This window comes from Triturus cristatus, chromosome 1_2 (assembly GCF_964204655.1).
Source record: "Triturus cristatus chromosome 1_2, aTriCri1.1, whole genome shotgun sequence".
Taxonomy (NCBI): Eukaryota; Metazoa; Chordata; class Amphibia; order Caudata; family Salamandridae; genus Triturus; species Triturus cristatus.
The window spans coordinates 1,108,765,579-1,108,792,110 of NC_140580.1; the positions used below are offsets into that span (position 1 = coordinate 1,108,765,579).

The window sequence follows — 26,532 nt, forward strand, 5'->3', positions numbered from 1 at the left end:
AAGGATGTGGAGGGTGTTGAAGCAGGTGGAGGTGATGGCGTTGATCTGGCGAGTCATGGTGAGGGAGGAGTCGAGAATGATGCCGAGGTTTCAGGTGTGGTCTGTGGTGGTGGGTGGGTTTCCGAGGGTGTAGGGCCACCAAGTGTTGTCCCAGGCAGTGGGGGATGGTCCGAGGATGTGGAACTCTGTCTTCTCCAAGTTGAGTTTTAGGCAGCTGTTGCTCATCCAGGCCGCGACATCCTTCATTCCTTCCTGGAAGCTGAGTCTGGTGTCTTCGGGGTTCTTCGTGAAGGGGAGGATGAGCTGGTTGTCATCAGCATAGGATACTATGCGAGGGGGTTCATGTATATGTTGAAGAGCGTTGGGCTGAGTGTTGATCCTTGGGGTACTCCGCAGTTGATCTCTGTGGGTTTGGAGAGGAAGGGTGGGAGTCTGATTCTTTGGGTTCTGCCGTGGAGAAAGGAGCGGATCCAGTCGAGGGCGGTTCCCCGTATGCCAGCGTCATGGAGTCATGCTGTGAGAGTGCAGTGGGAGACGGTGTCGAAGGCTACAGAGAGGTCTAGTAGGATGAGGGCCGCGGTGTGGCCCTGGTCAAGGAGCGTGCGGATGTCGTCGGTGGTGGCAAGGATGGCGGTCTCGGTACGGTGATTACTGTGGAAGCCGGACTGGGAGGAGTTGAGGAAGGCATTCTCTTCAATGAAGATCGTCAGCTGGGCGTTGACGATTTTCTTGGTAACCTTGGCTATGAAGGGAAGGAGAGAGATGGGATGGTAGTTTTTCAGGTACAGCGGATCAGCCGAGGGTTTCTTGAGGAGGGGCTTGACTTCTCCTCGTTTCCAGTCATTGGTGAAGGAGCCGGATTTGAAGCTGGCATTGATGATGCGGTGTATCTCGGGTGCTAAGGCAGCGGCTCTGTGAAAGATGTGCGGTGGGCAGGGGTCTCTGGGTGCTCCGGAGTGTGTGTTCCGCATGGTTGTGGTGGTGTCTAGGGTGGTGGCTGGTGTCCAGGCAGTGATGGTGGGCTGGCTATTATTGCTGGGGGGGAAGGGAAGTTTGTGGAATCTGTTAGCTGAAGTGGTCATAGAGGGCCTTGATTGTCAGGTGGAAGTGGGCGCCGAGCTTGTCACAGAGGTCTTGGGAGGGATTGACGTCTGCGGCTTCGCTTGGGGGGAATTTGGTGAGTTGCTGTGTGATGTTGAAGAGTTCCTTCGAGTTGCTGGAGCTGGAGAGGATTTTGTTCTGGATTTTGGTGGATCTTATGAGTTGGGGGTATTCTGTCATGGCGTTCTTGTAGGTGGTCTGGTTTTTGTTGGTTTTGCTGTTTCTCTATCGTTTTTCAAGACGTCTGCAGGAGCGTCTGGCTTCTTGGAGGTCAGAGGTGAACCAGGTGCCCTTCTGGGGGTATTGTCTGTCGGGGATGCAGAAGGTTCCGAGTTTGTCTCCGCAGCTGGTAATCCAGCGGTGTAGTTACTTGGCTGCAGAGTTGGCATCTGTCGTGGTGGAGGGGGGATCGTGGACGAGGGTGGGGTTCTCTTAGGAATCTAGCCATCTCACAGTTCTCTTTTCCATTCCTGTCTTTTCCACATCTCTCTTCTTCTCTGCCTCTATTCTCTTTCTTCTCTACCCCCCTTCTCCCCATACTTTCCCACCCTCTCCCCCTCCCCTCACCCTCCGGCATATGTGTGAATGTGCCCTACCTACTTGCTTTTCCTTTTCTTTGCTGCTTTTTTGTCATGTTTTATGTTTATGCCTCTCTCCCCAATGTTCATCCTGTGCTCAGATATGGACCCATGTGCCCCCCTTGATGATGTCCCTTCTTGACACCCAAGGGCCCCATCCTCATGGGATCTCCACGTGCTATGTATCCAGTGCTATGGTCCATTTTACACTGTTTTTCATACATTATTTGTTTCACATATTGTGCCTTCTGCCCCCCCTTTACCTTCTACATTGTTTTTTTAATGCTTTTCCAATAAAAAATTGGGAAACAGATTCCAGTGGGCCCACTCAGTCAGACTCCTCACTCACATAAAGAGGGGAGTCGAATGTGTGCCCACTGAAATCATGCGCCCACTAACTGGCATGGTTATGCACTTGAAAAGTATTGTAAGCACTATTTACAATAACAATATAAAAGCACTGGTGTCTTTTAACCGACTATCACAATCAATTTGCACGTCTTGTGTGGATTGGTGCCTATAATAGTAGGTTGCAGCATAATAAAAGTGGAGTGTCATAAAATAAACAGAGTATAAAGTATAACACCCCAGGCTATTCGAGCAACACAACTATGAGATGAATGAAAAATAATGGTACATGTCCCTCAATCTTTGCTTATCGTCTCTCAGTGCCTTCCCGTGTTTTTACGTCTCGCAGACCCAGCGTTGGAGCGCTCATGCGCTCCTCGCTCTGCGAGGCTTATGGTGATCAGCTAGATTTCAGAAGGGGACTTGAAGCCCCGCCCGTCATTCCTATTGGCTGTTGTCAGCATTTATGCTAAACGATGGCTTCCCATTGAAAACAAGGCTTCTTTGTTGCCGCCCTGTCTCCTTCTCTGACGGCCCAACCAGGCTGGCATCACCGTTTATGCTAAACGATGGCTCCCCATTGAAAAAAAGCTTCTTTGTTGCCACCATGTCTCCTTCTCTGACGGCCCATCCGGACTGGATTTTTTACTTGTGGCGTTACACGGTGTTCTTTAAAAGTCGGCAAGCACTCTTTTAATTCACTTTCAGCGCTATCCACTTTCAGTGTGGTCTGTTTGTTTGCTGCTCATGATCATAGGCATTTGGAGGTCCCCTGTTCTGTTGGGTGCATTTCACTCCCGACCCCCACCCTGCTTGTTTTTATTAATTTTAAACAGAGGAGGACAAGGAGCGCGGCGGGGGCACCCTGGCCAAGTTGACCGCAGCCACCGCCATCTACGACGAGAGTGCCATCGACTTCTGCTCGTACATAGACGCGATGTCGGCGGTGCCCACCCTGGAGCTGTGCCACGACGAGCTCTTTGCTGAGCTTTTCAACCACAGCCAGCCACACGCCAAAGCTGAGCCCCAGGCACAGGACTTTGAGTAGGGGAGGCGGCGGTGGGCCGCAGATCAAGGACCTGAGCAGGCTCTTCACTCTGCTGACGAGCGGTGGTACGGCACGGCAGGCCCACCCTACTGAGAGAGTCAAGAGGGACGGGGCCGCACTTCATAATCTGTTCGATTTGCACACTGAAAATTGAACCATGCACAAGTTCTCGCTCTTGGCATGTGTTTTCTGTTGGATTAGCAGATTAATGACTAAATCAGCGCTTCAGAAACTGGAGTGTGCGCAGACGCTTGAAATTTAAGCGTTATTACTAGCTCAACCATACTTCTTGTATCAACCCTGGAAGGATAAAAGGCCGAATTATCCCTACCGTAATTAGACTTTAAAGTAAACATTTGAACACAAACTAAAGTGAACACGTTTCTTGCACCAGATGCACATTAATAACTTTCAGTTTTGTGTAACTTTAAGTGAATTCTTTCGATCACAGTAACTGTGGCTGTGTAAAAATATATCCATCAATCTATGTATCCTGCTTCCATTGTAACACCTGTTATGTACAGCGCTTAGAAAAGGCAGAAGTGTGGTATTTATTTATTTAATCGTTTATATGCAGACCGGCGTTAAATCGCTTTACAAAAAACATTGAGAGATAAACATACAAGCATTGTGGTACAAGTGGGGGCGTAGGGAGAGGTGGAGATAAGAGGAAGTGGCTAGATAAAGAGGGTGAATATCATATTTAATACGAGGAGCTTGTAAATAGAGCTCTAGATCTGTGCTTTCCTAGACGTTTGTTTCATTCCTGGGTCAGTAGAGGGATTATAACTATGGGCGTGCAAAATTGCGTAATTTTCTTTTGCGTAATTACGTGATATGTCATCAAAGTTTTGCATAATTAAGTGAAAAGCAAATCCGACATTTCATGCTAAATGTTATCACGTAATGCGTCCGTTCATTAATTGTAGGCGCGAGGATGCATTTAACAAAACATTTGCAATGCAATAGGTCTCGCATTTCCGCGAGTTTAAGCTATTGGCATTGTAAATAACAATGCCTTTTACTTAAGTTTTAAAAACGAAAAAAAAAAGGCATTGTTATTTGTAATGTGAATAGCTCAAACTCGCTTAAATGTGAGACCTATTGCATTGCAAATGCTTGTTCTTACAAGTCACAACAGAAGTTAAGTGTTACCTACACTTTGTGTAGCATGGACACTGTGGAGAAGCTGAAATCAAGTGATGTATTCGTCCTGTGAAGCATGAAAGTCTGAAACTCTGATGTTCGTAATATCTCCAACAATGTCCTCTCTGGAGCATGACTGGTAACATCTGGCAGCTGATGTGGTCATCCCATGAGTCTGCAATACCGTACACCTCTTCGGAGGAACCTCCTACATCGATTTGTTATTGGAAAATTCTTCCAGAACTGACTGGCGGGAAATATGTTTCTTCTGGTTATTGTTTAAAGGTCTGGATTAACTGTCAAATATTATAAAATAGTTCCCAATGACAGCCTTTTACGCAGGATTTTGAGGGCTCTACATCGGGGTTTCAGAAAATCAAAGTTGCATCCTACTACGTTTACTGAACTATTGAGTGGTGCATGGGACAGGGACTAAACCCACCGAGCTGTCACGACAGTTTATTGCATATAACTTGGTATGAAAAAAGAAAGATTCAAGACAGCGGGCAGTTGTTTTGTATTACGGTAATTTTGAGCTAGGTACACATTTGTAACCAAGCGGTACAAACAGTTGTAAAATGCTGTCGACCAGTAGGTGGCGCTTTATCAACACAATAGTATCTGAAACTGGAAACCCATTGGAAATAAAACGAAGGGGCCATGGAACAGGGTGCGCGGTTTCGGAAACTCATTGAGAATATGTGAATGCCCTTTGAAGTCAGTGGCGATGTCCGTGTCCTTATCCTAAGTTATGGTCGAACAGGAGAAGGGGTGTATTTCCTAACCTGCTGACGTCATGTAGGTCTATGGCTTTAAGGGGCGAGTTCCCAAAGCCTTCACTTTGGAAGTCAGAAACCTGCTCTCCGATTACTGCTCTGTGTTCCACAAAACTGCTTCACAGAGATGCCGGTTTGCTTTGCTTTCAAAATGCAAATATTTGTATTTATGGAAAAACTTTGTAGCACTATAAAATAGCTTCACATATGATTGTAATATGATATAAGGGAAGAGTAATCAGAGGGAAGCATATGTGTCATTGTACTGTCTATGTTTTGTGCATATTTTGTGAATCATAGTAACTCAAATATGCTTGTAAATCTGTGCAGAACATGCTTTCTCTCCTTTGGTTAAAAAAACACGTATGATACACCGGAAGACAAACTTTCCCAGCAATGATAACATGCTGTAGGAAAACAGTCATTCAAAGACATGCATCAGACACAGTCACACAAAGACATGCAGCAGGCGCAGACACACAAAGACATGCAGCAGACCCAGTCACACAAATACATGCAGGAGACACAGCCACACAAAGACATGCAGCAGAAACAGTCACACAAAGACATGCAGCAGACACAGCCACACAAAGACATGCAGCAGGCACAGCCACACAAAGACATGCAGCAGACACAGCCTTACAAAGCAATGTAGCAGACACAGCCACACCGAGAAATGGAGCAGACACAGTCATACAAAGACATGCAGCAGGCACAACCACATAAAGACATGCAGCAGGCACAGCCACATAAAGACATCCAGCAGGCACAGTCACACAAAGACATGCAGCAGGCACAGCCACACAAAGACATGCAGAAGACACAGTCACACAAACACATGCAGCAGGCAGAGTCACACAAAGGCATGCAGCAGACATAGCCACTCAAAGACAGGCAGCAGACACAGCCACACAAAGACAGGCAGCAGGCGCAGACACACAAAGACATGCAGCAGACCCAGTCACACAAATACATGCAGGAGACACAGCCACACAAAGACATGCAGCAGAAACAGTCACACAAAGACATGCAGCAAACACAGCCACACAAATACATGCAGCAGGCACAGCCACACAAAGACATGCAGCAGACACAGCCTTACAAAGCAATGTAGCAGACACAGCCACACCGAGAAATGGAGCAGACACAGTCATACAAAGACATGCAGCAGACACAGCCACATAAAGACATGCAGCAGGCACAGCCACATAAAGACATCCAGCAGGCACAGTCACACAAAGACATGCAGCAGGCACAGCCACACAAAGACATGCAGAAGACACAGTCACACAAACACATGCAGCAGGCAGAGTCACACAAAGGCATGCAGCAGACATAGCCACTCAAAGACAGGCAGCAGACACAGCCACACAAAGACAGGCAGCAGACACAGCCACAGCCACACAAAGACATGCCTCAGCCACATCGATACAAAGACATGCAGCAGACACAGTCACACAAAGACATGCAGCAGACACAGCCACACAAAGACATGCAGCAGACACAACCACACAAAGACAGGCAGCAGACACAGCCACGCAAAGACATGCAGCAGACACAGTCACGCAAAGCCAGACAGCAGACACAGCCACACAAAGACATGCAGCAGACACAGCTGCACAAAGACGTGCAGCAGATACTGCCACACAAAGATGTGCAGCAGACACAGTCACACAAAGCCGTGCAGCAGACACAGTCACAGAAACGCTTGCAGCAGACACAGCCACACAAAGACAGGCAGCAGACACAGCCACACAAAGACGTGCAGCAGACACTGCCACACAAAGACATGCAGCAGACACAGTCACACAAAGACATGCAGCAGACACAGCTATTCAAAAACATGTAGCAGGCACTGCTATACAAAGACATACACAGCCATCCAAAGACATGCAGCAGACACAACCATCCAAAGACATGCAACAGACACAACCATCCAAAGATATGCAGCAGACACAGTCACACAAAGACGTGCAGCACAGCCACATAAAGACTGCAGCAGGCACAGCCATAAAAAGACATGCAGCAGACACAGCCATTGAAAAACATACAGCAGGCACTGCCATACAAAGAGACGCAGCCATACAAAGACATGCAGGAAACACAGTCACACAAAGACATGTAGCAGCCACAGCCACATAAAGACATGCAGCAGGCACAGTCCTACCAAGGAGGTGCACAGACACAGCCACATAAAGACATGCAGCAGGCACAGCCATAAAAAGGCATGCAGCACACACAGCCATACAAAGCAATGTAGCAGACACAGTCACACAAAGACATGCAGCAGACACAGCCATACAAACATGTGCAGCAGGCACAGCCATACAAAGACATGCAGCAGACACTGTCATACAAAGAAATGTAGCAGACACGGCCACACAAAGAAATGCAGCAGACACGGTCACACAAACACATGCAGCAGCAGAGTCACACAAAGGCATGCAGCAGACACAGCCACACAAAGACAGGCAGCAGACAAAGCCACACAAAGACAGGCAGCAGACACAGCCACACAAAGACATGACTCAGCCACATCGATACAAAGACATGCAGAAGACACAGTCACACAAAGACATGCAGCAGACACAGCCACACAAAGACATGCAGCAGACACAACCACACAAAGACAGGCAGCAGACACAGCCACGCAAAGACATGCAGCAGACACAGTCACGCAAAGCCAGACAGCAGCCACAGCCACACAAAGACATGCAGCAGACACAGCTACACAAAGACGTGCAGCAGATACTGCCACACAAAGATGTGCAGCAGACACAGTCACACAAAGCCGTGCAGCAGACACAGTCACACAAACGCTTGCAGCAGACACAGCTATTCAAAAACATGTAGCAGGCACTGCTATACAAAGACATACACAGCCATCCAAAGACATGCAGCAGACACAACCATCCCAAGACATGCAGCAGACACAACCATCCAAAGACATGCAGCAGACACAGTCCTACTAACCATGCACAGACACAGACACAGTCACACAAAGACATGCAGCAGATTAAGTCACACAAAGACGAGCAGCAGACAAAGCCACATAAAGACATGCAGCAGGCACAGCCATACAAAGATATGCAGCAGACACAGTCACACAAAGACGTGCAGCACAGCCACATAAAGACTGCAGCAGGCACAGCCGTAAAAAGACATGCAGCAGACACAGCCATTGAAAATCATACAGCAGGCACTGCCATACAAAGACAGACACAGCCATACAAAGACATGCAGGAAACACAGTCACACAAATACATGCAGCAGCCACAGCCACATAAAGACATGCAGCAGGACACAGCCACATAAAGACATGCAGCAGGCACAGTCCTACCAAGGAGGTGCACAGCCACAGCCACATAAAGACATGCAGCAGGCACAGCCATAAAAAGGCATGCAGCACACACAGCCATACAAAGCAATGTAGCAGACACAGTCACACAAAGAAATGCAGCAGACACGGTCATTCAAAAACATGCAGCAGACACAGCCACACAAAGACATGCAGCAGATACAGCCACATAATGACTGCAGCAGACACAGCCATACAACGACATACAGCAAATACAGTCATACAAAGAAATGTAGCAGATACGGCCACACAAAGAAATGCTTCAGACACTGCCATACAAAGACATGCAGCAGAGACAGCCACATAAAGACATGCACTAGGCACAGTTATACAAAGACATGCACAGCCATAGTCACATAAAGACATGCAGCAGACACAGTAATACAAAGACATGCAGCAAACACAGTCATACAAAGTCAAGCACAGAAACAGTCATACAAAAACATGCACAGACACACTCATACAATGACAAACCTAAACAAAGTTACACAAAGACATGCAGCAGACACAGACATACAAAGACAAGTACAGAAATCATCCAAAGATATCAGAACAGACATGCAGCAGACACAGTCGCATAAAGACATTCAACAGACACAGCCATACAAAGACATGCAGCAGACACAGCCATACAAAGACATGCAGGAGACGCAGTCATATAAAGACATACAGCAGGCACTGCCATAAAAATACATGCACAAATTCAGTCATATAAAGACATGCAGCAGGCACAGCCATAAAAAGACATGCAGCAGACACAGTCATATAATTCATGCAGCAGGCAGGTATAAAAAGACATGCAGCAGACACAGTCATATAAAGGCATGCAGCAGGCACAGCCATAAAAAGGCATGCAGCAGACACAGTCATATAAAGACATGCAGCAGGCACAGCCATAGAAAGACATGCAGCAGACAGTCATATAAAGACATGCAGCAGACACAGTAATGCAAATAAATTCGCAGACACAGCCATAAAAAGACATGCAGCAGACACAGTCATATAAAGACATGCAGCAGACACAGTCACACAAAGATGTGCAGCGGATACAGCCACACAAAGACAGGCAGCAGACACAGCCACGCAAAGACATGCAGCAGACACAGTCACGCAAAGCCAGACAGCAGACACAGCCACACAAAGACATGCAGCAGACACAGCTGCACAAAGACGTGCAGCAGATACTGCCACACAAAGATGTGCAGCAGACACAGTCACACAAAGCCGTGCAGCAGACACAGTCACAGAAACGCTTGCAGCAGACACAGCCACACAAAGACAGGCAGCAGACACAGCCACACAAAGACGTGCAGCAGACACTGCCACACAAAGACATGCAGCAGACACAGTCACACAAAGACATGCAGCAGACACAGCTATTCAAAAACATGTAGCAGGCACTGCTATACAAAGACATACACAGCCATCCAAAGACATGCAGCAGACACAACCATCCAAAGACATGCAACAGACACAACCATCCAAAGATATGCAGCAGACACAGTCACACAAAGACGTGCAGCACAGCCACATAAAGACTGCAGCAGGCACAGCCATAAAAAGACATGCAGCAGACACAGCCATTGAAAAACATACAGCAGGCACTGCCATACAAAGAGACACAGCCATACAAAGACATGCAGGAAACATAGTCACACAAAGACATGTAGCAGCCACAGCCACATAAAGACATGCAGCAGGCACAGTCCTACCAAGGAGGTGCACAGACACAGCCACATAAAGACATGCAGCAGGCACAGCCATAAAAAGGCATGCAGCACACACAGCCATACAAAGCAATGTAGCAGACACAGTCACACAAAGACATGCAGCAGACACAGCCATACAAACATGTGCAGCAGGCACAGCCATACAAAGACATGCAGCAGACACTGTCATACAAAGAAATGTAGCAGACACGGCCACACAAAGAAATGCAGCAGACACGGTCACACAAACACATGCAGCAGCAGAGTCACACAAAGGCATGCAGCAGACACAGCCACACAAAGACAGGCAGCAGACAAAGCCACACAAAGACAGGCAGCAGACACAGCCACACAAAGACATGACTCAGCCACATCGATACAAAGACATGCAGCAGACACAGTCACACAAAGACATGCAGCAGACACAGCCACACAAAGACATGCAGCAGACACAACCACACAAAGACAGGCAGCAGACACAGCCACGCAAAGACATGCAGCAGACACAGTCACGCAAAGCCAGACAGCAGCCACAGCCACACAAAGACATGCAGCAGACACAGCTACACAAAGACGTGCAGCAGATACTGCCACACAAAGATGTGCAGCAGACACAGTCACACAAAGCCGTGCAGCAGACACAGTCACACAAATGCTTGCAGCAGACACAGCTATTCAAAAACATGTAGCAGGCACTGCTATACAAAGACATACACAGCCATCCAAAGACATGCAGCAGACACAACCATCCCAAGACATGCAGCAAACACAACCATCCAAAGACATGCAGCAGACACAGTCCTACTAAACATGCACAGACACAGTCACACAAAGACATGCAGCAGATTAAGTCACACAAAGACGTGCAGCAGACAAAGCCACATAAAGACATGCAGCAGGCACAGCCATACAAAGATATGCAGCAGACACAGTCACACAAAGACGTGCAGCACAGCCACATAAAGACTGCAGCAGGCACAGCCGTAAAAAGACATGCAGCAGACACAGCCATTGAAAATCATACAGCAGGCACTGCCATACAAAGACAGACACAGCCATACAAAGACATGCAGGAAACACAGTCACACAAATACATGCAGCAGACACAGCCACATAAAGACATGCAGCAGGACACAGCCACATAAAGACATGCAGCAGGCACAGTCCTACCAAGGAGGTGCACAGCCACAGCCACATAAAGACATGCAGCAGGCACAGCCATAAAAAGGCATGCAGCACACACAGTCCTACCAAGGAGGTGCACAGCCACAGCCACATAAAGACATGCAGCAGGCACAGCCATAAAAAGGCATGCAGCACACACAGCCATACAAAGCAATGTAGCAGACACAGTCACACAAACACATGCAGCAGACACAGCCATACAAACATGTGCAGCAGGCACAGCCATACAAAGACATGCAGCAGACACTGTCATACAAAGAAATGTAGCAGACACGGCCACACAAAGAAATGCAGCAGACACGGTCATTCAAAACATGCAGCAGACACAGCCACACAAAGACATGCAGCAGATACAGCCACATAAAGACTGCAGCAGACACAGCCATACAACGACATACAGCAAATACAGTCATACAAAGAAATGTAGCAGATACGGCCACACAAAGAAATGCTTCAGACACTGCCATACAAAGACATGCAGCAGAGACAGCCACATAAAGACATGCACTAGGCACAGTTATACAAAGACATGCACAGCCATAGTCACATAAAGACATGCAGCAGACACAGTAATACAAAGACATGCAGCAAACACAGTCATACAAAGTCAAGCACAGAAACAGTCATACAAAAACATGCACAGACACACTCATACAATGACAAACCTAAACAAAGTTACACAAAGACATGCAGCAGACACAGACATACAAAGAACAAGTACAGAAATCATCCAAAGATATCAGAACAGACATGCAGCAGACACAGTCGCATAAAGACATTCAACAGACACAGCCATACAAAGACATGCAGCAGACACAGCCATACAAAGACATGCAGGAGACGCAGTCATATAAAGACATACAGCAGGCACTGCCATAAAAATACATGCACAAATTCAGTCATATAAAGACATGCAGCAGGCACAGCCATAAAAAGACATGCAGCAGACACAGTCATATAAAGACATGCAGCAGGCAGGTATAAAAAGACATCCAGCAGACACAGTCATATAAAGGCATGCAGCAGGCACAGCCATAAAAAGGCATGCAGCAGACACAGTCATATAAAGACATGCAGCAGGCACAGCCATAGAAAGACATGCAGCAGACAGTCATATAAAGACATGCAGCAGACACAGTAATGCAAATAAATTCGCAGACACAGCCATAAAAAGACATGCAGCAGACACAGTCATATAAAGACATGCAGCAGACACAGTCACACAAAGATGTGCAGCGGATACAGCCACATAAAGACATGCAGCAGACACAGCCATAAAAAGGCATGTAGAAGACACAGCCATCTAAAAACCTGTAGCAGACACAGCTATGCAAAGACAAGTTCAGATAAAATCATCCAAAGATATCAGATACAGTTCTGCAAAGGCATGGAGGAGGCAAACCCACAGAAAGACATGCAGCCGACATAGCGGTATACAGACATGCAGAAGAGACAGTCATATAAAGGCATGCAGCAGACACAGCCATACAAAGACATGCAGCAGGCACAGTTATACAAAGACATGCAACAGACACAGCCATACAAATACATGCAGTAGGCACAGTCACACAATGGCATGCAGCAGACACAGTCATGAAAAGACATGCAACAGACACAGCCATACAAAGACATGCAGTAGGCACAGCCATACAAAGACATGCAGGAGACGCAGTCATATAAAGACATACAGCAGGCACTGCCATAAAAATACATGCACAAATTCAGTCATATAAAGACATGCAGCAGGCACAGCCATAAAAAGACATGCAGCAGACACAGTCATATAAAGACATGCAGCAGGCAGGTATAAAAAGACATGCAGCAGACACAGTCATATAAAGGCATGCAGCAGACACAGCTATACAAATATATCAGACACAGTCATACAAAGACATGCAGCAGACACAGCCATGTAAAGACATGCACAGAAACAGACATACAAGATGTGCAGCAGATACAGCCATTCAAACACATGCAGCAAACATAGCCATACAAAGATATGCAGCAAACACATCCACACAGAGATATGCAGCATACAGAGCCATACAAAGACATGCAGCAAACATATCCACACAGAGATATGCAGTATAGAGAGCCATACAAAGACATGCAGCAGGCACAGTCATGCAAAGGCATGCAGCAGGGATGGGCATACAATGACATGCAGCAGCCACAGCCATTCGAAGGCATGCAGCAGGCAGAGCCACACAGAGACATGCCTCAGCCACATCCATACAAAGACATGCAGCAATACACAGATACAGCTGGATTAGACAACGACACATATAGCAGGGAATATAAATACAGATTAGATTTACAGGCACAATGATTACAATTAGAAAGAACGAATGACGATAAAGACCACACACAAGGAGGAGTGTTGCCCCACTGCTCGCAGAGCAGAAAAAGAATAAAAATAAAAGGATAATTACCAATTATCATCATTTTATTTTTCTTTGCTACAGGGCTGGGTTAGGGCGCGGCAGGACTGGGTTAGGGTGTGGCAGGGCTGGGTTAGGGCGTGGCAGGGCTGGGTTGGGGGAGCGAGGCTGGGGTCACAGGGGGAGGAGTGGTGTGCCCACTTCAAGTGTGCATGACTGCTTGGCCAGCTGTTTCGGGCCCAACCAAACAGTCATGCGCACTTTGCATCTACCCCACCAGGCTGTAATGCACAACCTGGTGAGGAACATGCACAGGCTCTCTGTCCCAGTCTGAGTACCGAACTACGGTGCTCAGACCAATCACAACTCTGCTTTGCAGCATTGTGATTGGCTATGGGGAGCCTGGGTGTTTCCTGGTTCAGAGCTTGCCAAGAAGAGCGGCACCGCGACAGAGAGACGCGGCCGTTTTACGGGGAGATGGTTTTTTTCCATCCTCCACCTGCCACCTCCGTTCTCTGCCAGCAGCCACTGCACACGACCCTCAGACAGAACCGTAGAGCAATACGATGCAGTTGTTTCAGAGATGATGCAGACCACGCCCACACAAAACAAGAAGAGGAATTCTTCATTGGCCAGAATGAGCAGAGCCAGCACAACAAAATCTGAGACAGGGGCGAACAGGAGCGTTCCCAATACTCCTTTCACTCTTATAAATGTCCTCAGATGCCTGTGCAATCCTTGCTTGTGCCCCCGCCTCCTGTGTATCCCCTGAGCCCCTGCAGCCGTGCTGATGGTAATAGTATGATAGCTGCTTGCCTGAGAGGTAAGGATGTTAACTCGATGAAGGGCTGCTATGTTCTTTTACGTTAAGCAGTCATATGCTGACTGTCACAATGTGGTGCTTGGGTTTGCCTTGCAGCAGGTCCCCTGCCTTAAGTGGGTGAACTTGGCTCCCATCTATGTCCCGGTATAGGCACATGAATCATGGTTGGAGTAGCCCAGTGACTCACTGATGGTGCAGCGTGTCTGGATTTTGCTGTATTGTACCACCCCTGTTCGGTGCTGTAGTTAGTGTGTTCCTAGGTGGTTGGGACCCTGCTTTGCTTCCATTTAGAATCCTGGTGCGTCACAATCCTGCCACTGAAAAAGAAGATTTAAAAACATAGTCAAAAGGGTCCGCCGATGTGTTGGTACCAGTGGGCTTGGATCAGTTCACTCTTAACGTGTGATTCTCAGTGAAATCAACTTCCAAGACCAATCGATTGTCATGCAGCTGCCGCATGATTGGCTGTGAACCAGGCCTGTCGCTGTCGATCACAGAGTGTATGTGTTTGTGTGGCTGTGTGTGTGTGTGAGAATCAGTGTGTGTGTGTGTGTGTCTCAATCACAGTGTTTGTAAATCACAATGTGTGTGTGTGTGTGTGTGTGTGTGTGTGTGTTAATCACAGTGTTTGTAAATCACAATGTGTGCGTGTCAATCACAGTGTGTGCTCGGACGTTTCTGCAAAGCTGAAGGATCTAGGCAGCAGTGGGGCAGGAAAATAGCCAGGAAGCAGGAAGAGGAGACAGATCAAAAATTAAAAATACATCTATTTCTAAAGTGTGGGCTTGATAACGATGCATGTATTCCTTAATTTTTTAATTTTTTATTTGTCCTCCTTCGTGCAATACAAAACTAGAAGATTAATAGGTCCCTTTTTTCCATCTGTGCCAACTGAGGTCAGCCTCCGCTTTTAGTGATGAGAGGGGAGGTGTTTTCCCTTCGATGGGAGCCATACCCTTATGTCCCCATTGATCAATGGGATGCCTCGGCCTGGTTCTACTGAAGCTGCTCCCTTGATTATGGCTTAATTGCTGAAATCCATAATCACTGAAGAGCTTCCCCAAAATCCTGATCACTTATGTTGATTCATTCTCCTAATTTATGCTTCTGTTCCCCTATATCCCAAAATCTGGTCTTCTTGGCTTGTCAGTTCTACTATGATCCCGGTTGTTTATATTTTGGACCGATGCTAATCATTCCCATAACAATCTCCCAGATCTCTACAGGCAGCATGAATTCCTCCTCGCCGGCTAGCGTCAACATCCAATACCACTTTGATTCTTCTTTCTTTTGCCCCAAGCTTGCTTTCAACTTTAACTCTTGTGCACTATTCCATGTCCAATCCTTTCCAAGGCTCTCTGCCCAATTTGCCATTTGATAGTATTTGAATTTGGACGAATACCCCTTGGTAATTGTTGATAAAGGTTCCCAGTCAATAAGAGAATTTTCTTCAAACAGCTACCCCCATTTCGGTATTCCCCCTTCGATCAGTTGGATTTATAATTTATCTTTCAAGCATTTTGGGGTTTCTGGGGAGTCTCTTTTTGGAGCATAGGCACTTTAATATGGTATTTTTAAAGTTCACCTATTTTGGTACTATCATTTGCAGGTGGCTAGCAGTGTCTTTAGCCTCACTTTTTGCAGGTACTTTGGGTGCCCAACCTTACAGAGGAAAAGGTTACCTTCCATCTGCAAGCTCTTAGTCATTGCTCGAAGGCATGGGGTATGAGCTTGATGTTCTATAAGAAGTGACCTCACATTTTTTAACTGAAATGCCCAACAGTATTGGTAAACAAAGTGTCTGGCATTCCCCCCTATTCTGTTTTTTCTACTGAGTTTTTTCCATGCTATCCTTACTCCTTTTGAGGACCAAATAAAACTGCTCAGCTCCTCCTGTAGTGTTGTTTTGGGCCTCTATTCAACCTAAGGCCAATGAGGAGTTTAAGGAGCCCTTCCTCATAATCTTCAGGAAGTAATAAGACGTCTGACTCCAGGTGAAAAAAAATAGGTTTCAATGAATCAAGGACCCCGCAATTCCACCCATGGACTGAAACTGCTCTCCACATATCAAGTGGTTGGCCTCCTACTTGTCTGTTCCAGGGATGCAAAAGTACAAGGAATCCCGACTCCACGAGGGCCCAGCTGACCACTGAGGACTGGACTTGGAGGAGCCGTGTCTGGAGAGAGAACTAATGCCCAGAAGTCTGCTCAGAGGACCTGAGATCTGAAGGACTGATGACAAAGAACTTTCTCAGTTGTGGGAAAAAAAGTAGAACTTGGACGCTGGTTTAGAGCTTGGCGTATTAAGATTAACCCTATACAATACTCTCCAGGCTGACGATTGGTAACACTGGTGACATCACCTGGACCTCTCTATATAGACCGTTTAATTCAAAGAGGAGTGCAGGTGATTGCTCTTGAATGCACTTGTCTTTTAAAGTTAGGAACGAAATTTAAGAGTGCAGCATAAGTGGAAGATCTAAGGTCACAGTAGTAAGTCTGACCTCTATACATAGACTTGGTATGGTGACAAGCAGATCGGGTGATTGCTGAATGTTGCATTCGGTTTTTAAAGAAAGGCAAGAAATCAATTAGGAATGGTTTGAGAAGGATGAAATCACAAGAGACTACCTAGGATATATGAAATATTAAACAAGTGTGTACCATACATATGCCCTGAAGAAGGTAGGATAGACTAGTGATCCCACTGAAACGCAGTGTCAACAGTTTGGTTTCATGCAATAGATGTTATTTTTATTCAATTTTTAAACAGGATCACATCTTTTTAGTGTTTTGAGTTTAAATTTATATTCAATAGAGTGTGGATCCTGTTATTGTGTTAATTGTGTTGAACATTTTTAAGTTGTGACATATTTCATGAAATACAAATGTAAAAGCTTTGAACATGATTTTAATAATAAATATGAGTGTGTTTTGTGTTTTTACATGACAGAAGTGTTGTTTGCGTCATGCAGTATATGATTATTATGTAGGTACTCGAGGGGGACCTGAAAGAAGAATATTGTTTTTCTTACAGAGGGAAGATGTAGTGTTTGTTTTGGCAGGTGGGTTACTCCATCACAAATATGTCAGATATCCTGTCCAACTTATCAAACGTGCTGAATGATATAATGAACATGCAATAAGGTGAACAGGATGTTCATCACATTTGTGATGGAGTAGCAAGTTGGCCAAACTCTAAATTACAGTCATTTTTTCTGCTTCCAGGGGGCGGCAATAAGATGTTGGGCTTGACCAGGGACATCTCACTCAAGGCAGGCAAGTAAACCAGGCCTGTCCCCTCTGAATATGTTGCTGTGCTAAAAATAGGTTCAGTGGTAAAGGTAGCCAGCTTTGTGGAGCCCTGCTTGGCTACAGCTTTCAGTCATGCCTTAGAGTCTGAAAACCCAAAAAGTAACTGTGTCTGAAGGTAAATCAATGGACCCTGGTGAGATGGCAAATATATTCAACACACGAAATGACCTTGGCAGTGACAAAATCTTACTTTGCCCTGTCCAGAGATTATGGGACCAAAACCAATGCCTTCAGTGGAAGCTTAAAAAAGATGTATCCGACTTCGAGGAACCATCCTTGGATTTTGCCCCACTGAAGGATTTTGACCTCCATTTCAAAGACTTAGAGCCTAATTTAGATCTTGGCGAATAAGTTACCTCGTCACAACAGTGACGGATATCCCGTCCGCCGAAATATAAAGCCCATAGGGTATAATGGGATTGATATTTCGGCAGACAGGATATCTGTCACTGTTGTGGCGGAGTAACATGTACAGACAGACATGGAGAATAGGGTCTTGAATAGAGGTCTGGGCTTTGTGCCTACCAACACTGGAGATCCGTTTACGACACAATGTGAACTAGCGAGTTTTTTTCATAAAATCAGACTCCACTTCTTCTTTCAAGCCAATGTCTTTGACGAGGTAGGACCTGATGATACTGGACTTCGGCCAAAATCTACCTTCAATCCTCCAATACATGCGCTGCCCGCGCATGTTCTTGCTTTTGAAACTGCCGTCTTGAATGATACCTCAAAAATCCAGATTCCGTCAAAGGAGAATTACTGTAATCTTCCCAAGCTTGAAAAACAAGCTTTAACTACCCTCACCAAGAATAGTGGCATTACCATCAAGCCCGCCGATAAGGGTGGAGCTATTGTGGTCCTAGATACAGTTGACTATAGGGCAGAATGCCTGCGACAGCTGAGGGATGAACGGTGTTATAAACGGCTCGGCGGAGATCCCACTTCCAGACTCACAAAAGAGATCATTGATCTGGTCGAGGAGGCTAAACTCGAGGGTTGGATTTCACCGCACGAAGCACAATTTTTGGTAACTACACATCCAGTGACACCTTACTTTTATGTGTTACCTAAAATACATAAGGCACAACGCCCTCCCCCCGGTAGACCAATTATATCAGGTCTTGGGTCACTATTGGAACCTCTCTCCACCTTTGTAGATGTCTTTCTGAGGCCCTTAGTCCAACTCATGCCTACTTATCTACAGGACACAAAGGCCATATTACAATTACTTCCTGAAATCAGTTTTGAGGTCGAGACAGACTTTCTTGTCAGTTTTGACGTAGAGTCATTGTATACCTGTATACCTCAGATTGAGACCCTTAAAGCCATCAGAGGTCTCTTGGATGATCATTTGAAAGATCCTAGCTCACCTATTCCTTTCATCATGAATTGTGCGAGGTTGGCAATGACCGAGAATTTTTTCAAATTCGAAGACGAGTTCTTCCTGCAAATTTCCGGTACGTTAATGGGGAGCGTTTTCGCCCCCAGTTTGGCCAACCTCTACGTTCGTTCACATTGACGACATTTTTGTCGTCTGGCGAGGTGAGCCTCACACTCTAGAGGCATTCCACAGTTGGCTCAATTCCAAGAATGTCTTTTTGAAATTCACAATGGAGAGTAGCAAAATTAGTCTCCCCTTTCTAGATCTTCGGGTCTTTCCATGCAATAATGGTTTGGGAAGTGAACTGTACATCAAACCCATGGCCAGAAACTCCATCCTGAGATATGACAGTTTCCATCCCAAATCTACCCGAGAAGGTTTACCTTTCGGGCAGTTTTTAAGGTTGAGACGCAATTGTTCCAACACGGAGAACTTTAGGAAACATGCTGATTCTCTGTCCAAAAATCTCAGAGCCAGAAATTATTCTTCCCACTTGATCCGCCAATCCTATAAATGAGCCTCGAACAATAACCGCGAGGCGCTTCTCGAATCTAGTGTACCCAAACCAGCACTAGACAAACTGACGAGCGTGAATACCTTTAGCACCCAGTCCAGTTTAATTCAAAAATCTATACGGAAAAATTGGCGTATCTTAAACGTGGGTAGTGTTCAACTTCCTCTCCCACTGTTTTCATTTAAGAGGAGTGCTAACATACGTGACACGCTGGTGCACACACGCCCTAGACACATCACGGCAGCCGCAACTAATACGCTCTGGCACTTGCCTCCAGTACAGGGACACTACGCTTGTGGGAGCTGTGCAGTGTGTCCACAGACCTCACACACTGTTGAGATTGACCTAGGCATAGGTAAACCCTGGAGACAAATCAAGCACACGAATTGCAACAGTGATAAGGTGATTTACCACATTACATGTCCCTGTCATATGAGATATGTAGGCATGACTACCAGGAAGGTCAAACTGAGAATAATGGAGCACAAAAGCACCATTAGGTGCAAAAAGCAATCGACTCGCCTGACCAATCACTTTGTTGAGTTTAGGCATCAACCAGATGAGATTAACTGGACAATACTCGAACAACCCTTCATTCCATCTCATATCACGGATGTTTCATCTTTTCTCTTCAAACGAGAACAGCGATGGGTTTTCAGAATACATAGTGACACTATTGGTTTGAATGAAGCCATTCCTTGGACTTCTCTTCGCTAATGTTGTCCATAAGAATCTCCAAGGTGGTTGTGTGTTGAATTAGAGGGCACACCGGGCCGTGGTGTTTCTGGTTTAGTTGTGCCATTAGCCCATGTGGAGGTCTGATTGTTTCACCTTTGTCCCTGCCCCTTTTTCCCTCCCTTGCCTTGGGTTCTCCAGATAGCCTTATTTGGCACGGGCAACTGTTGCCTTCTTTTTGCCCGGTTTCAAGTTAAGTGTCATGGGCTTTTTGATTGGTAATATGTTCTAGGATGCATTGACTACTGCTGTTGTACTATGTCAATTTTTGACCTAGTGATGGGTGCGCTTTGGACATTTTATCACTACCCGCGCATCCAGATATATGATTCAGTCTATACGAGGCAGTCTTTACACACTTGCCTTTAACTATGGTTTTGACCATCAAGTTGAGGATTAGCCTTAATTTCTTGCTATACATGAGGTACTGCGTCACTCATTTAGTGTGTAATTTTATTTGTATTTTTATTTTTTAAATGTATGCATATGTGACTGCAATTCCCAGAAGGCTCCTTGACCGTTAACAGGGTCCCTTATGCCTTCATTATTTCCGTTGCACCACGTCTAGTATTTGATCTTTAGATGGGTGCGCTCTGCACATTTTATCAATAGTCTCGGGTTCAGAGACATTTTTCAGTTTACACGTGATTAGTTTTTGCTAACCTCTGTGTTAAATAACCTTCTTGACCATCAGGTCGCTGAATAGCACTCCCTTTAGTGTTGTTATTTTTTGCCTTGCATAAGGCGTCACGCCACAAACTGTGGTTTTCATTTTATTTTCTTTACGTATGGTACAAAGACTACACTTCCCAGTAGGCAACATTTTCCATCTGAGTCGTGTTGCCTGGGAGCACGTGGTAACCAGGTCACGGGATACGGTCCTTCCCTTAGTCCCGCCTTCCCAGTTAGCTTCCGGGTGCCTACTGGCTTTATCCGAAGCGGATGACACGGCTTTAGTACCACTCGGGACAATTAGGAGGACCGACCTGGGTAGCGACAGCCAGGTAGGCCTCTGTCCAAGTATGCCGCTAGTTTTTAGTTCGCTCGTAACAAGCTTGTGCACTGTTACGGTTATGTATTTGCTAAGTTTGGCATGTATGGGCTTTAGGAAACGACGCATGGTATTCAGCTCGTTTCTTTCCTTTTTTTGTTTCCAGCCTGTACTGTTAAGGCGTTTACTTTGCTTGCGCCCCACTTTCATTGCACTTTTCCAGCTGGTTGGCCATTTATGAGATGTGGCGCATCTATATTCAAGTATTAGACGCTAATCATTCAGCTCTTTCTCTATTGGTGGCCACTTTTTGCAGTCTTCACTATGCATTACATGTAGGTCTTGTGCACGTCATACGCATTGTATATTCTTCATTGACTAAGCAGTTTATAGACGATGTTCACAGACAGCAATGAGTCCACTCCCAATGAGCTATGGCATCACGAGTATGTCCACGCTTCTGTCTATTGTTGCGCGTTCTGGACGCCCAGTGTTTAGCTAATTTTTCATTGGGAACCTCTAGGTCCATTCTGGAGTTGGCACTATGTTGGAGATCACTAACTTTGTGCTTTTTTTGGGCTTAACATTCCCTTCAGCGTCCACAGTGTTCTCTGCTCGGTTAAACATATAGTCATTTTTAAGTTTGATGGCGGAGCACATTTACTCCAGCTTTATCACCTTTGTTACAGGATTGCTTGACACACATGAGCTGTAGCCTAAATCGTGTTGTATTGTTTCAAAGATCACAATTCCACCCACGAGATCTTGTTTCTATACCATTTTGTTTTTATTTGTGTTAATAGAGCGCTGCCTCACGCCCTGAGTTGTCACCAGGAGTGTAGGCGATTATTCCCGATTCAAGACGGGTAAGCTTGCCAGCGGTAGATCTGTTGGCACCCACTGTCTAAAAGCACTATTTGTTCTATTCCCTATCTTCTTGCTATATTGATATGTTGCTCCTGTGTGTTTTCTTTTTTGCACAGGTACATCCTGAGAACCCCTGCAGTTCCACTTACCAGCAGATGAGTGGGTATATCTGCCGGAGGTATCGTTCCGATTTAATTCAGGTTTAGACTTGTCTTACCTGTTGTTGCATATGTTGCAGTAGTAACATCTGGGACTGAAGAAAGCCATGATCACAAGATTTGATCGCCAATGGCTGAAACATGTTGACCATGTTTTTATTTTTTTGACATCTAAGGATATCGAATAAATATATTTTTCGTTAGATAGTCAATTTTAACTGAGCACTCACTTACACTGCACTTCCCACGTTACTTCACCACACGTATGGCAGCTTTAGTCTTAGCTTAGTTAGGCCTCACTAGGGTGTTATAGCCAAGAACACATCTGCGAGCTCATCCTTCTCTATTCACCCAGGAGTTGTAGCTCCTTAACCACACCAGGTGTGGTTAAGAGGAGGCCCCAGATGATGAAGCATGCCACTTCGGTGGGTGATGGGACTCCGTCCTCTTTATGAGGACTTCTGTTTTCTTATAGCATTTGGATTTGTGGCTCTGAACGATTAGTACAGCTTTTTTCTAAGACCCACGGATTTCTTGTTGTGTTCGGAGTAACACGTACACCAAGATCTAACTCAGGCCCTCAATCCTAAGGTAAAAAGTTTAACTGGGATGACTCTCTTTGTTTATCCAAACACTGCTCCATCAAGGTCATCCTGAAACTGAATGCAACCCTCGGGGGGAGGGGGAGTAAAAAAAGTGCAGTTTTTTTATGTTTCCATGGTGCTTTGCTTTTTGTAGGCATTTTTTACCTTAAAACTTCAAAAAAATGTATCTTCAATTTCCCTTATTCAATTTTAATGATCTTGGTGTCTTTTTGGACATTACATTTTGCTCTATTTTTTAAAATTGTGTTCTTTACTTATCATTGTTGGTTTTGCTTGAACTTAACAGTTATTTCTTGGGGATTGCCTGCTGCTTTTGCTACAGCTACACGGAATTGAGCAGAGATTCTCTAAGAACTGTTCTATGGCATAATTATTAAATTGGTAGGGATGACTCCCTCTCAAATTAATTTCCCAATTTCCGACTGTGTGTAGTTACAGAAAAATGTATAGATAGTATCTTCAGACAAACATATTCTTTTCATAAAAATCACATGCTCTGTTGGCAATGGGGCTGATTTTTTTAGTCCAAAGTGAAAAGCTTGTGTTTTATATCAGAATTTGAACATTTTAAAGACACTGTCCAACTGGTAAGTGGGGATAAAATGGTTGCTCTCCTAAAATATGTTTATGAATGTACACAGTTTGAGAGTGCCAAGCTTGTTAGAAAGCAGTGGACATTTTTCAAGTATGTTAGTACAACTGAGTCTAAGTACATGGGGGAGAGATGGGCTAGTCCCTGGCCAGAAGGTCAGCAGGCGATGAAGGTTAAACTATGCTCTGGAAAAGGTGGGCTAGAAAAAAAGAGGGCAAAGGTAGTGTGCTACGTGGCTGCAGGTGGTGCACGAATAAAGTTGGAGGCACTGTTTTGTCATGCAGGTTGAGGTTGAGGGGGAGAGGATTAAGGGAGGTGGGAGCGGGGGTGTAGGGAGCTCTTTGGGAGGCAAAGATAGGCCAATTGTTTCATAGTGATGCAGTTGTTTCAGAGATGATGCAGACCACGCCCACACAAAACAAGAAGAGGAATTCTTCATTGGCCAGAATGAGCAGAGCCAGCACAACAAAATCTGAGACAGGGGCGAACAGGAGCGTTCCCAATACTCCTTTCACTCTTATAAATGTCCTCAGATGCCTGTGCAATCCTTGCTTGTGCCCCCGCCTCCTGTGTATCCCCTGAGCCCCTGCAGCCGTGCTGATGGTAATAGTATGATAGCTGCTTGCCTGAGAGGTAAGGATGTTAACTCGATGAAGGGCTGCTATGTTCTTTTACGTTAAGCAGTCATATGCTGACTGTCACAATGTGGTGCTTGGGTTTGCCTTGCAGCAGGTCCCCTGCCTTAAGTGGGTGAACTTGGCTCCCATCTATGTCCCGGTATAGGCACATGAATCATGGTTGGAGTAGCCCAGTGACTCACTGATGGTGCAGCGTGTCTGGATTTTGCTGTATTGTACCACCCCTGTTCGGTGCTGTAGTTAGTGTGTTCCTAGGTGGTTGGGACCCTGCTTTGCTTCCATTTAGAATCCTGGTGCGTCACAATCCTGCCACTGAAAAAGAAGATTTAAAAACATAGTCAAAAGGGTCCGCCGATGTGTTGGTACCAGTGGGCTTGGATCAGTTCACTCTTAACGTGTGATTCTCAGTGAAATCAACTTCCAAGACCAATCGATTGTCATGCAGCTGCCGCATGATTGGCTGTGAACCAGGCCTGTCGCTGTCGATCACAGAGTGTATGTGTTTGTGTGGCTGTGTGTGTGTGTGAGAATCAGTGTGTGTGTGTGTGTGTCTCAATCACAGTGTTTGTAAATCACAATGTGTGTGTGTGTGTGTGTGTGTGTGTGTGTGTGTGTTAATCACAGTGTTTGTAAATCACAATGTGTGCGTGTCAATCACAGTGTGTGCTCGGACGTTTCTGCAAAGCTGAAGGATCTAGGCAGCAGTGGGGCAGGAAAATAGCCAGGAAGCAGGAAGAGGAGACAGATCAAAAATTAAAAATACATCTATTTCTAAAGTGTGGGCTTGATAACGATGCATGTATTCCTTAATTTTTTAATTTTTTATTTGTCCTCCTTCGTGCAATACAAAACTAGAAGATTAATAGGTCCCTTTTTTCCATCTGTGCCAACTGAGGTCAGCCTCCGCTTTTAGTGATGAGAGGGGAGGTGTTTTCCCTTCGATGGGAGCCATACCCTTATGTCCCCATTGATCAATGGGATGCCTCGGCCTGGTTCTACTGAAGCTGCTCCCTTGATTATGGCTTAATTGCTGAAATCCATAATCACTGAAGAGCTTCCCCAAAATCCTGATCACTTATGTTGATTCATTCTCCTAATTTATGCTTCTGTTCCCCTATATCCCAAAATCTGGTCTTCTTGGCTTGTCAGTTCTACTATGATCCCGGTTGTTTATATTTTGGACCGATGCTAATCATTCCCATAACAATCTCCCAGATCTCTACAGGCAGCATGAATTCCTCCTCGCCGGCTAGCGTCAACATCCAATACCACTTTGATTCTTCTTTCTTTTGCCCCAAGCTTGCTTTCAACTTTAACTCTTGTGCACTATTCCATGTCCAATCCTTTCCAAGGCTCTCTGCCCAATTTGCCATTTGATAGTATTTGAATTTGGACGAATACCCCTTGGTAATTGTTGATAAAGGTTCCCAGTCAATAAGAGAATTTTCTTCAAACAGCTACCCCCATTTCGGTATTCCCCCTTCGATCAGTTGGATTTATAATTTATCTTTCAAGCATTTTGGGGTTTCTGGGGAGTCTCTTTTTGGAGCATAGGCACTTTAATATGGTATTTTTAAAGTTCACCTATTTTGGTACTATCATTTGCAGGTGGCTAGCAGTGTCTTTAGCCTCACTTTTTGCAGGTACTTTGGGTGCCCAACCTTACAGAGGAAAAGGTTACCTTCCATCTGCAAGCTCTTAGTCATTGCTCGAAGGCATGGGGTATGAGCTTGATGTTCTATAAGAAGTGACCTCACATTTTTTAACTGAAATGCCCAACAGTATTGGTAAACAAAGTGTCTGGCATTCCCCCCTATTCTGTTTTTTCTACTGAGTTTTTTCCATGCTATCCTTACTCCTTTTGAGGACCAAATAAAACTGCTCAGCTCCTCCTGTAGTGTTGTTTTGGGCCTCTATTCAACCTAAGGCCAATGAGGAGTTTAAGGAGCCCTTCCTCATAATCTTCAGGAAGTAATAAGACGTCTGACTCCAGGTGAAAAAAAATAGGTTTCAATGAATCAAGGACCCCGCAATTCCACCCATGGACTGAAACTGCTCTCCACATATCAAGTGGTTGGCCTCCTACTTGTCTGTTCCAGGGATGCAAAAGTACAAGGAATCCCGACTCCACGAGGGCCCAGCTGACCACTGAGGACTGGACTTGGAGGAGCCGTGTCTGGAGAGAGAACTAATGCCCAGAAGTCTGCTCAGAGGACCTGAGATCTGAAGGACTGATGACAAAGAACTTTCTCAGTTGTGGGAAAAAAAGTAGAACTTGGA

General features: G+C 45.5%; 1 long non-coding RNA gene across 1 annotated transcript in view; it reads left to right on the forward strand.

The window, feature by feature from the left end:
• Positions 1-26,532, forward strand: part of LOC146868766 (uncharacterized) — a 257,644-nt gene that overhangs the window by 149,354 nt on the left and 81,758 nt on the right. The gene's annotated exons all lie outside the window — the stretch shown is intronic.